Source organism: Saccopteryx leptura, chromosome 10 (assembly GCF_036850995.1).
Source record: "Saccopteryx leptura isolate mSacLep1 chromosome 10, mSacLep1_pri_phased_curated, whole genome shotgun sequence".
Taxonomy (NCBI): domain Eukaryota; kingdom Metazoa; phylum Chordata; class Mammalia; order Chiroptera; family Emballonuridae; genus Saccopteryx; species Saccopteryx leptura.
In genome coordinates, this window is record NC_089512.1 from 56,961,829 (window position 1) to 56,974,761 (window position 12,933).

The 12,933-nt window shown below is 39.0% G+C and overlaps 1 protein-coding gene across 5 annotated transcripts in view; it reads right to left on the reverse strand.

Annotated features, from left to right (window-relative positions):
* The window catches only part of NEK4 (NIMA related kinase 4), a 64,845-nt gene that overhangs the window by 32,329 nt on the left and 19,583 nt on the right, over nucleotides 1-12,933 (reverse strand). The gene's annotated exons all lie outside the window — the stretch shown is intronic.

Consider the following 12,933-nt stretch of genomic DNA (forward strand, 5'->3'; position numbering starts at 1 on the left):
GTATATATCAGTAATTTCAATGCACTATGATAAAAGCTTTTTAAAACACCACGAAAGAGCACTGAGTGTGGAATTAGATGAAATCATATCTGAGAAACATAATCTTCCTGAACCTCAGTTTCTTCATCTATAAATGGGTAAAATGCCTGACGCACATCGGTATCACTGTTGGGGGATCAGTGAATTAGCGCACTAAAGTACTTAGGACTATGTCTAGTACATTAACTACTCAAAAAATCAGAGCTACTACTGGCAGTAGTGATGACAAAATAAATTACCTTTTAAGTAATAAAGTTCATCAAGGACTTAATATTTTATTAGGAAGCTGGTTTTAGAAACTAATTCATACCACACATTAAAATAAAATAGATTCTTAAAAAAAATTTTTTTTTATTGATTTAGCGAGAGAGGAAGGGAGAGAGAGACAGGAAGGAACATTGATCTCTTCCTGTATGTGCCCTGACCAGGGATCAAACTAGCAACCTCTGAACTTCCAGACAATGCTCTAACCAACCACCCAAGCTATCTGGGAAGGACAAAATAAAATAGATTCTTACATTTTTAAAATTTACTTATGTGTTGATTGATCTTTAGAGAGAGAAAAGAGAGAAGCAGCAGGAAGTATCAACTTGTAGTAGTTGCTTCCCGTATGTGCCTTGACTGGGCAAGCCCAGGGTTTTGAACTGGCAACCTCAGCATTCCAGGTCGACACTTTATCCACTGCGCCACCACAAGCAGGCAGATTCTTACATTTTCAAAACAAGTTTTAACTATCAGAATATATCTAGGTTTTCAAGTAGATGGGCACTGATAATTGAATATGGCTCAATCAACAATTTTTATCAAGAGACCGCTGTGTGGTATATTTTACAAAGAAAAATTAATAACGTGGTATTAATATAAGGTGAAATTTCTTCTAAGGGTCAGTATTATTAAGACATCATCTTTCATTCAGATTCTCTGGCAAACACAAAACAATGATTCCTGTAAGTACAATAAAATAATTCATTAAAATTATTCTTTCGGCCCTGGTCGGTTGGCTCAGTGGTAGAGTGTCGGCCTGGCATGCAGGAGTCCCAGGTTTGATTTCCGACCAGGGCACACAGGAGACGTGCTCATCTGCTTCTCCACCCCTCCCCCTCTCCTTCCTCTCTGTCTCTCTCTTCCCCTTCCGCAGCTGAGGCTCAATTGGAGCAAAGTTGGCCCGGGTGCTGAGGATGGCTCCATGGCCTCTGCCTCAGGCGCTAGAATGGCTCTGGTCACAACAGAGCAATGCCCTAGATGGGCAGAGCATCACCCCCTGGTGGGCATGCTGGGTGGATACCGGTCGGGGGCATGCGGGAGTCTGTCTGACTGCCTTCCTGTTTCCAACTTCAGAAAAATACAAAGGAGATGACGTCAGAGTAATGGCGGGGTAGGAAGCGATACCGATAAATCTCCCCCAAAACTCAACAAGATCTTCAACCAGAAACAGAAAAACCTATACTTGGAGCTTCCAGATGCTTCGCAATACACCCAAAGGTATGATTGAGTGAAAAATTGGCTAAATATATAACCAAACCCCGAAGGAAATAGGGAGTAAGAAATGCTCCGCCTTCCTCACTAACCTAAACAGGGCGGCTTTCTCTGGTAACTGTGAATATAGAAACTGAGGCGGGCAAAGGGGGTGAATACAAACGGCCGAACCAGGCTGTGGCACGGAGATCCAAGCCGAGGAAAATCTGATCCTGTGGCAACCCGGGCAATACAAGCTAACACTCGCGCCAAACCCAAACAAAGAAAGACAAGCGGTGCGGCCATTTTACCCGGTCTCCTGGTTGGTGCGCAGTTAGTGGGCGAGAGATTTCTTCCTAGGCCCCGGGAGTCAGTGCCCGTGTTGCCCCACGGAGAGGCAGGGTCAGAGGCCTTTCTGTGGGCCGAGGGCAGAGTCTCTGGGCAGCCCCAGCGCCCTGGGAAAGCCACGCACGGGAGGGAGTGAGAACTAATTCCAATGGTGGAGATTTTCCTTGCCGAGGGTGTTTCACTCAGAGGGAAAGCGGCTGGCCTCATATCCTGGTTTGCGCGCAGATAAGGAGTGAGCGATTCCTCCGAGTGCCTCGGCAGTGCGCGCCCGTGTCATCGCACAGAGGAGCAGAGTCAGGGGCCTTTGTGTGGGCCAAAGCGGAATCTCGGGCCGCCCCAGCGCCTTGCAAAAGCCGCGCACGGGGACGGAGCGAGACTCAATTCCAACGCTGCAACTTTTCCCTGCGGTCGGGGGTTTCACTCAGAGCGTGAGACTGCTGGCCGGATATCCTGGTCTGCGCGCGCAGCCAGTGAGTGAGAGTTTTCTCCAAGCGCCCCGGAAGTGGGCACCCGCTTGTGTTACCGGACAGAGTGGCAGAGCCAGAGGTCTGTGAGTGGGTGGAAAGCCCGCCTGATTATGCTAGCAGCTCTGACTGACTGAGCCTTACCCAGAGCCCTGTGCTGAGTGGAAATAGAGTGGGGAGTTGCCAGCTCTTTGAGCCTCTTACTATCCAGGCAGAGGCAGCAGCAACCCCATAGCTGGATTATCAGGCTACTAATTGAGGAAGGAAAGACTAGGAGAAAGGCTCCAGGAACACGGACTCTCTCACTGTCGGAGCCTATAAATGCTAATAGCCTCGACTGCCAACGAGACTAAAGCACAATACATGACATTGCCATAGAGACTTATCAACTGCAAACCTCCACCTGAGCGTGGCAAAGGGGCAAAACCCGGGGTACAGAGTCACCGACCAGGAAGAGGGAGAGAAAAGAAAAAGCAAGAAGATAACCTCTCAAAATCAAGAATAATCTGCAGACTTTATAACCTATCCCATTTTATTATATTTGTTCGTTTGTTTCTCTTATCTTCATTCTTGATACTTTTTTTTTTCCTCCTCCAATTTGGCCGATTAACTCTCTACCGGTCTTACTCTCTCCTCTCCTTGAACTACACTACCCATAAGTGTTACATCTCCCATTATCTTTTCTCTTCTCTTCCTTTCTCTCTATGAGGGTTGCACTCCAAAACCCTTAACTCTCTCTCTCTCTCTCTCCTTTCTTTTTTCTTCTTTTAGTGGTTCCCTCTTTTTTTTCTCTCTCTCTCTTTCTTTTCTCCCTCTATATTAGTTTCTTCCTTTTTCCTTTACATCTCCTCTCATTCAAACCTCAATAACAAACAAATTATCTTATCTGGGACTCAAACTTATGTTTGTGGCATTTTGGGGGGTTTTTACTTCACCTTTTTAACTCACTAGCAGTGCTCCCATCCCTGGCTCTCTATATTATCTAGTTCTTGTTCCACTAAATACAATAGTAATTTTTTAATTTGTCCCCCCATTTTTCCGTTTTCCTCTTAATCCTCTCATCATAACTCTTAGACAACCAACACCTAAAAGCAAATCATTTTATTCTTGACCCAAATATTTTCCTTATTTGCTTTTTGTGGGTCCATACGCTCTTTTTTTTCTTTTTTCTTTCTTTTTTTTTTTTTTTTTGCCCCTTTATTACTTTTCCCCAATTCAGGCCCTCCATCACAGGCATTGTTTGTTATAATTCACAGTCCACCACAAGATTTTATCAAGAAAGAGGGGAGAGGAGAGGAGAGGAAAAAAGGAGGGGGGGAATAATTTCCTTTTTTTTTTTTTTTTTTTTTTTAAATTTTTATTTTATTTTATTTTTCTTTATTTCATTATTAATTTTTTTTTAAAAAAAACAACTCTTTTCGATTTTTTTTTTATTATTTTTTGAAACTTTTTATTCTTTATTAAATCTCATTAATACTATCAACAAAACCACCCTCAGATGCCATTAAGGAAGAGAAAATCGAATATCATGGATACAAAAGAAAGAGAGGTAACACAGCTAGATGAGGAAAAATCTATGAAGAAAAAATTTAATATATTGGAAACCTTGGAGCTAAATGACAGAGAATTCAAGATAGAAATCCTAAAAATCCTCCGAGATATACAAGAAAACACAGAAAGGCAATTTAGGGAGCTCAGAAAACAACTCAATGAACACAAAGAATATATGTCCAAGGAAATTGAAACTATAAAAACAAATCAAACAGAGATGAAAAACTCAATTCACGAGCTGAAAAACGAAGTAACAAGCTTAGCTAATAGAACAGGTCAGATAGAAGAGAGGATTAGTGAAATAGAAGACAAGCAACTTGAGGTACAACAGAGAGAAGAAGAAAGAGACTCAAAAATTAAAAAAAATGAGATAGCCCTACAAGAATTATCTGACTCCATCAAAAAGAATAACATAAGAATAATAGGTATATCAGAGGGAGAAGAGAGAGAAAATGGAATGGAGAACATACTCAAACAAATAATAGATGAGAACTTCCCAAGCCTGTGGAAAGAACTAAAGCCTCAAGTTCAAGAAGCAAACAGAACTCCAAGTTTTCTTAACCCCAACAAACCTACTCCAAGGCATATCATAATGAAATTGACACAAACCAACAGCAAAGAAAAAATTCTCAAGGCAGCCAGGGAAAAGAAGAATACAACATATAAAGGAAGGCCCATTAGATTATCATCAGATTTCTCAGCAGAAACTCTACAAGCTAGAAGAGAGTGGACCCCAATATTTAAAGTCCTGAAAGAGAGGAACTTTCAGCCACGAATACTATACCCATCAAAGCTATCCTTCAAATATGAAGGAGAAATAAAAACATTCACAGATACAGAAAAGATGAGGGAATTTATCATCAGAAAACCCCCACTCCAGGAATTACTAAAGGGGGTTCTCCAATCAGATACAAAGAACAAAAAAAAACAGAGCCACAAGTAAAAGCTCCAAGAAGAACACAATAAAACCAAATTTAAACTGTGACAACAACAAAAAGAAAGAGGGGGAGAAGATGGAGATTAACAGTAGCAAAGGACGATGGAGTGCAAAAGTACTCACAAAATAGTTCGCTACAATGAACAGGGTAGGGACCCTTTTCATTATTCAAAGATAACTACCATTGAAAAAACCACCACAGAAGCACATGAGATAAAAAAGATAGCAACAGTGGAAAGATGTATGGAATACAACCAAATAAAAACAAAAGATAGAAAAACAAAAGAGAAGGATCAAACAAGACACAAAACTAACAGAAAGCAAGATATAAAATGGCAGTAGGGAACCCACAAGTGTCAATAATTACACTAAATGTAAACGGATTAAACTCACCAATAAAAAGGTACAGAGTAGCAGAATGGATTAAAAAAGAAAATCCAACTGTATGCTGCCTACAGGAAACTCATCTAAGTAACAAGGATAAAAACAAATTCAAAGTGAAAGGCTGGAAAACAATACTCCAAGCAAATAACATCCAAAAAAAAGCAGGTGTAGCAATACTCATATCGGATAATGCTGACTACAAGACAGGAAAAGTACTCAGAGACAAAAATGGCCATTTCATAATGGCTAAGGGGACACTGAATCAAGAAGACATAACAATTCTTAATATATATGCACCAAACCAAGGAGCACCAAAATATATAAGACAGCTACTTATTGATCTTAAAACAAAAACTGACAAAAATACAATCATACTTGGAGACCTCAATACACCGCTGACGGCTCTAGATCGGTCATCCAAACAGAGAATCAACAAAGACATAGTGGCCTTAAACAAAACACTAGAGCACGTGGATATGATAGACATCTACAGGACATTTCATCCCAAAGTGACTGAGTATACATTTTTCTCCAGTGTACATGGATCATTCTCAAGAATTGACCATATGTTGGGCCACAAAAACAACATCAGCAAATTCAGAAAAATTGAAGTTGTACCAAGCATATTTTCTGATCATAAAGCCTTGAAACTAGAATTCAACTGCAAAAAAGAGGAAAAAAATCCCACAAAAATGTGGAAACTAAACAACATACTTTTAAAAATGAATGGGTCAAAGAAGAAATAAGTGCAGAGATCAAAAGATATATACAGACTAATGAAAATGACAATACGACATATCAGAATCTATGGGATGCAGCAAAAGCAGTGATAAGAGGGAAGTTCATATCACTTCAGGCATATATGAACAAACAAGAGAGAGCCCAAGTGAACCACTTAACTTCCCACCTTAAGGAACTAGAAAAAGAAGAACAAAGACAACCCAAAACCAGCCGAAGAAAGGAGATAATAAAAATCAGAGCAGAAATAAATGAATTAGAGAACAGAAAAACTATAGAAAAAATTAATAGAACAAGGAGCTGGTTCTTTGAAAAGATCAACAAAATTGACAAACCCTTGGCAAGACTTACCAAGGAAAAAAGAGAAAGAACTCATATAAACAAAATCCAAAATGAAAGAGGAGAAATCACCACGGACACCGTAGATATACAAAGAATTATTGTAGAATACTATGAAAAACTTTATGCTACTAAATTCAACAACCTAGAAGAAATGGATAAATTCCTAGAAAAATACAACCTTCCTAGACTGAGTCAAGAAGAAGCAGAAAGCCTAAACAGACCTATCAGTAGAGAAGAAATAGAAAAAACCATTAAAAACCTCCCCAAAAATAAAAGTCCAGGCCCTGACGGCTATACCAGCGAATTTTATCAAACATTCAAAGAAGACTTGGTTCCTATTCTACTCAAAGAAAAATACAAAAAAAAAAAAAAAATTCTTTCAAGAGTATACCTAACATTATATATAAAATATAGTAAATGATTAAGTTTTACAATATTATTATATAATGAACCAGCTGAACAAGGGAGAGCGAGATAATAACAACTGATATAATTCTGAAGAATAAAGTAAATGTTTCTCTGCAGGCAGTAAGCATAGGCTGTTCAAAATAAAGCTAAACAAATACAAGAGTGACAGAACAAATGACTTAAGGGATTTCTTCATGAAATCCCATTGAGAAATCCCATTGGTCCTGAAAAAAAGTTCTCTTACTTTTAAAAATAACACAAAAAGAGGAAATGCTGGACATAAAATTCAAAATGAATTGATCAGAAACAAAACAAGGATATTCACTTTCACCACTTCTATGCACTAGAGCAGCGGTTCTCAACCTGTGGGTCGCGACCCCGGTGGAGTCGCCTAAAGCCATCAGAAAATACATAATGCATATCAGGTATTTACATTCCGAATCATAACTGTAGCAAAATTACAGTTATGAAATAGCCACCAAAATTATTTTTTGGTTTGGGGTCACCGCAACATGAGGAACTGTATTGCGGGGTCACGGCATTAGAAAGGTTGAGAACCACTGCACTAGAGGTTCTAACCAGAGCAATTAGGCAAGGAAAACAAAAATCAAAGCAATCCAGATTGGAAAGGAAAAAATAAAACTATCTCTATTCACAGATGATATGACCATATATTCAGAAAATCCTAAGGAATCCACTTTAAAACAACTATTAGAACCAATACATGAGTTTAGTAAGGCTATAGGATACAAATATACAAAACTCAATTGTATTTCTATACACAAGAAATGAATGCTATAAAAACAAAATTAAGAAAACAATTTCATTTACAATAGTATCAAATGGAACAGAATACAAAAAAATAAATTTCACAAAATAAATGCAAGAATTGTATACTAAAAACAACAAAACACCATTATAAGAATTTAAGGAAACCTGACAGGGCAGTGGCACAGTGGACAGAGCATCAGCCTGGGACACTGAGGTCCCAGGTTTGAAATGCCAAGGTCAATGGCTTGAGCATAGGCTCATCTGGATTGGGCTCAGGCTCACCAGCCTGAGGGGTCACTGGCTGGAGAGTGGGATCATCAACATGATCCCCAGGTCACTAGCTTGAGCCCAAAGGTCACTGGCTTGAAGCCCAAGGTTGCTAGCTTGAGCCCAAGGTCACTGGCTTGCCTGCAACCCCCCAGTCAAGGCACATATATCAATATATGTATAAGAAGCAATCAGGCTCTGGCCGGTTGGCTCAGTGGTAGAGCGTTGGCCTGGCATTTGGATGTACTGGGTTCGATTCCTGGCCAGGGCACACAGGAGAAGCGCCCATCTGCTTTTCTACCCTTCTCCCTCTCCTTACTCTCTATCTCTCACCCCAGATGGGCAGATCATCGCTCCCTAGTGGGCTTTCTGGGTGGATCCCAGAAAGTTGAGTATATGCAGGAGTCTGTCTCTTTGCCTCCCCACTTCTCATTTCAGAAAAATACAAAAAAATAAAATTAAAGAAGACCTAAATAAATTGAAAGACATGCCACGTCCATGTGCCATGTGTTCAAAGACATACAAGGTGGGGGGAAAAGTATGTTTACAGTTATTTGCATGAAAAATTATACAATAATTAATAAATAGTAATCTAAGAATAAACTCTGTGTTTCATGTACTCCCAGCTATAAACCTACCTTTGCCTTACCCTCTATATTAAAATAGCAATATTCAGAGGTGACATCAGAGTAATGGCAGCATGAGAGATACCTTTGATCTCTCCCCTTGAAATTTCAACAACTTAAACAGTTATAACACAGAAAATGAATCCCCGTTGGCTCACAGGCTTGCCTGAAAAGATCCACACGTGGAATCAACTAAAATTGTTTTTTGTTTGATTTTTTTTTAATTAAGTGAGAGCAGGGGAGGCTGAGAGACAGACTCCCACATGTGCCCTGGCCAGGATCTACCCAGCAATTCCCCTACGAGGTGATGCTCTGCCCATCTGGGGCATTGCTCTGTTGCTCAGCAATTGAGCTATTTTTGCTTACTAAGGCATAGGCCAGGAAGCCATCCTCAGTGCCTGGGCCAATCCAGTTGAGCCATGGCTGCAGGAGAAGAGGAGAGAGAGAGAAAGGGAAAAAGGAGGAGTGGAGAAGTAAATGGTCACTTCTCCTATGTGCCCTGACTGAGAATTGAACCTGGGACATCCATACACCAGGCCAACGCTCTAGCACTGAGCCAACTGGCTAGGGCCTGTTTGATTTCTTAACAATACCATTCTCAAATGCATTCAGAAGAAAACTAACACTATGGCTACACAAGAAAGAGACATAGTTCAGAAAGAAAATGAAGAAAGCAATCTCAATCACATGGAAAACTTGGAGTTAAAGAATAGAGAATTCAAAATTGAAGTTCTGAAAATACTCAATGAGATGCACAAAAACACTGTAGGCAATTTAATGAGCTCAGAAAAATTAATGAACAAAGTGAGTACTTCACCAAGGAGCTTGATACTTTAAAAACAGAGAAGAATTCAATACATGAATTAAAAAATGAGCTAGCAAATTTAGCTAATAGAACAGGCCAGATAGACAGATGGAGGGGAGAATCAGTGATATCAAAGACAAGCAACTAGAGATGCTACAGAGAGAAGAAGAGAGTCTCACGAATTTAAAAATGATAGAGCTCTGTGAGAATTATCTGATTTTATCAGAAAAAGCAATATAAGAATAATGGGTATATCAGAAGAAGAGAGGGAGAAGGAAATGGAAAGCCTATTCAAACAAATAATTGATGAGAACTTCCCAAGCCTATGGAATCCTAGAAGAAAACAAAACACTGAGTTACCTCAACCCAAACAGATCATCTCCAAGGCACATTGTAATTAAGACTGTCAAAAATTAACACAAGAATCTTCAATGCAGCTAGGGAAAAGAAGAAAATAACATATAAAGCAAGGCCCATTAGGCTATCAACGGACTACTTAACAGAAACCCTATAAGCCAGAAGAGAGTGGACCCAAACGTTCAAAGTACTGAAAGACAGGAATTACCAGCCAAGAATACTATATCCATCAAAGTTATCCTTCAAATATGAAGGAGAAATAAGAACTTTTCCAGACATACAGAAGCTGAGGGAATTTATCACTAGAAAACCCCCACTGCAGGAAATACTCTAGGGCAGGGGTAGTCAGCCTTTCTATACCTATGGCCCACTTTTGTATCTTTGTTAGTAAAATTTTCTAACCGTCCCCCGGTTCCACAGTAATGGTGATTTATAAAGTAGAGAAGTAACTTTACTTTATAAAATTGATAAAGCAGAGTTACAGCAAGTTAAAGCATATAATAAGAATTACTTAGCAAGTACTTTATGTCAGATTTTCACTAAGTTTGGCAGAATAAATCTTTATAAAACAACTTACTATAGTTAAATCTATCTTTTTATTTATACTTTGGTTGCTCCACTTCCGCCCACCATGAAAGCTGGAATGCCCACTAGTGGGCGGTAGGGACCAGGTTGACTACCACTGCTCTAGGGGGTCATTCACCCAGATACAAAGGACAAAACAAAACAAAACTATAAGTAAAAGCTCCAACAAGGTTACAGTATAGTTAAGGATAACCTGTGAGTGACAACAATAACATAAAAGGGGAGAGAATAAAGATCTAAAGTAGCAAAGGAGAATGGAGTGCAGAAGCACTCATAAGACAAAGGATGCTTATTTGTTTGTTTGGGGTTTTTTTGTGTTTGTTTTTTGTGACAGAGACGGAGAGAGAAACAGAGAGAGAAACAGTAAGGGATAGACAGGCAGGAAGGGAGAGAGGTGAGAAGCATCAATTATTTATTGTGGCTCCTTAATCTCCTTAGTTGTTCACTGATTACTTTCTCATATGTGCCTTGACTCAGGGGCTACAGCAGAGCAAGTGACTCCTTGCTAAGGTGACCAATCATCCTCCTTTAGGGTGGACAGTCCTTCTTTTGTAAGTTCCATCCTCCCTCGAAAAATGTCCTCCTACATGTCCTCGTTTTTGATATTGGAAGACTAATGTAAATGTCTGTATTCAATTGATGCACAGTTAATCCATAGCATGTGATGTGACGTATTTATATTTGACATGATGATTCGTCAAGGATCAGTACAGTGCGACGAGACACAATTATGAGATGCATGTGCATTTCACTGGAGAGCTTGAGAGAATGCGCCATATACCAAGCGCACAAAAGTCTTTGTGTACTTCTTAATGAAACATGACACGGCACATACGACATTGTAGACTCACTATTATTTCTTTCTCAGTGAATAGTCAATCATAGGTAAGCACAATTCACTTTTTTTTTTTTTTTTTTCTGAAGCTGGAAACGGGGAGAGACAGTCAGACAGACTCCCGCATGCGCCCGACTGGGATCCACCCGGCACGCCCACCAGGGGCGATGCTCTGCCCACCAGGGGGCCACGCTCTGCCCCTCCGGGGCGTCGCTCTGCTGCGACCAGAGCCACTCCAGCGCTTGGGGCAGAGGCCAAGGAGCCATCCCCAGCGCCTGGGCCACCTTTGCTCCAATGGAGCCCCGGCTGCGGGAGGGGAAGAGAGAGACAGAGAGGAAGGGGGGGGTGGAGAAGCAAATAGGTGCCTCTCCTATGCGCCCTGGCCGGGAATCGAACCTGGGTCCCCCGCACGCCAGGCCGACGCTCTACCGCTGAGCCAACCGGCCAGGGCCCATAATTCACATTTTATTAATTCATTATCTACTTGATTTCCAAATACATATAATTTAATTTACAAGTATTTTCCCAAAATTTGAGTTTTAAAATAGAAATCTAACCTCAAACCATATCTATTAATAATGCATTTTGATTAAATAGTTGCATAAAACAGATGTTTTTTAATTAGAAAATGATAAATACACCCGAATATCATTCCAAATTAGTGGTTTTGTTTGATATTTAGTTTTGTTAATTTAGTTTCTGGAAAATTCGCCTACCATGATGTCACGTTTTCAGTTCCTAATGTGCTTGCATCATTCGTGTACCTCTATATTTTATTTTTAATTTTAAATTTCATTTAAGGAATGGAAAAATCAAAAAAGAGAAAATGCCATCTCAATGATAAATTGAAAAAGGAATTTCCATTCCTCATATCAAAGAAAGATCTCATTGTTTTCTGCAATATTTGCAGCAGAGAATTCTGTATTGCAGTTGGGGGCAGAGCAGCGATAACGAAACACTTGACCACCAACAAACATAAGCTATCATTAGATGCATCAGCTTCTAGTTGTAAAGTAACAATTTTTTTTAAAACTTCAAATTATTCTGAAGATGAAAAACAGTTGGCTGCAATGAAGGGAACATTCGCATTTCATACCATAATTCACAAAGTTTTCGTAGTATGGATTGTACAACTAAATTATTGAAAAAGTTTCACAATGCAAAATTTTTATGTGGCAGGACAAAATGCTAGGCCATTTTGAAATCAGTATTTAAAAATTACTTTGATAAAAAAAATTACTTTGAAAAATTCCTAAAGAGGACTTGGAAACTGCAGCACTTGAAACAATTTTATTTGATGCATCAAATCATAATGAAATTAAATTATATCCAATAATAGTAAGATATTTTAATGTTACCAAGGGCATTCAAGTAAAAATTTTAAATTTATAATCCACTGAGGGCGGAACTTCTGAAATTTTGTCAAACCATTTATACAGAGTAATAAGTGAAAACAATTGAAATCCAAAGTTGTTGCACTAACGGTTGATAATACAAATACAAATTTTGGTGGGTGAAGACGCAAAGGGGTGAATAATGTGTATATAAAATTACAAGAGTTACTCCAAAAGAAAATACTAGGAATAGGTTGTAATGCACATATTTTGTCAAATGCAATCAACACAGCGTCATGTGCCATGCCAATTGATGTAGAAGTAATAATAACTACGATTTATTTGCATTTTAGTCGTTTTACCGTTCGTGTTGTTACTTTAAAACAATTTTGTGAAGAAGCAAATGTTGAATACAAAAACTTTTAGGACATTCAAAAGTTAGATGGCTTGCTCTAACACCTGCTATAGAGCGTGTTCTACAATTATTTGAGCCTCTCTGTTCATATTTTTTAAGTTTAGACAAATGTCCTAAAATTCTGGAATCGTTTTTCAATAATAAAATATCTGAGATATTAATGTATTTTGTACATAATCACGCATCTATTTTTCACAAAATGATTCAAAAGATTGAAGGTGAACACATTTCAGCTATGGAAGTTAGTTTTATTTTGAATGGCTTTATCCTTC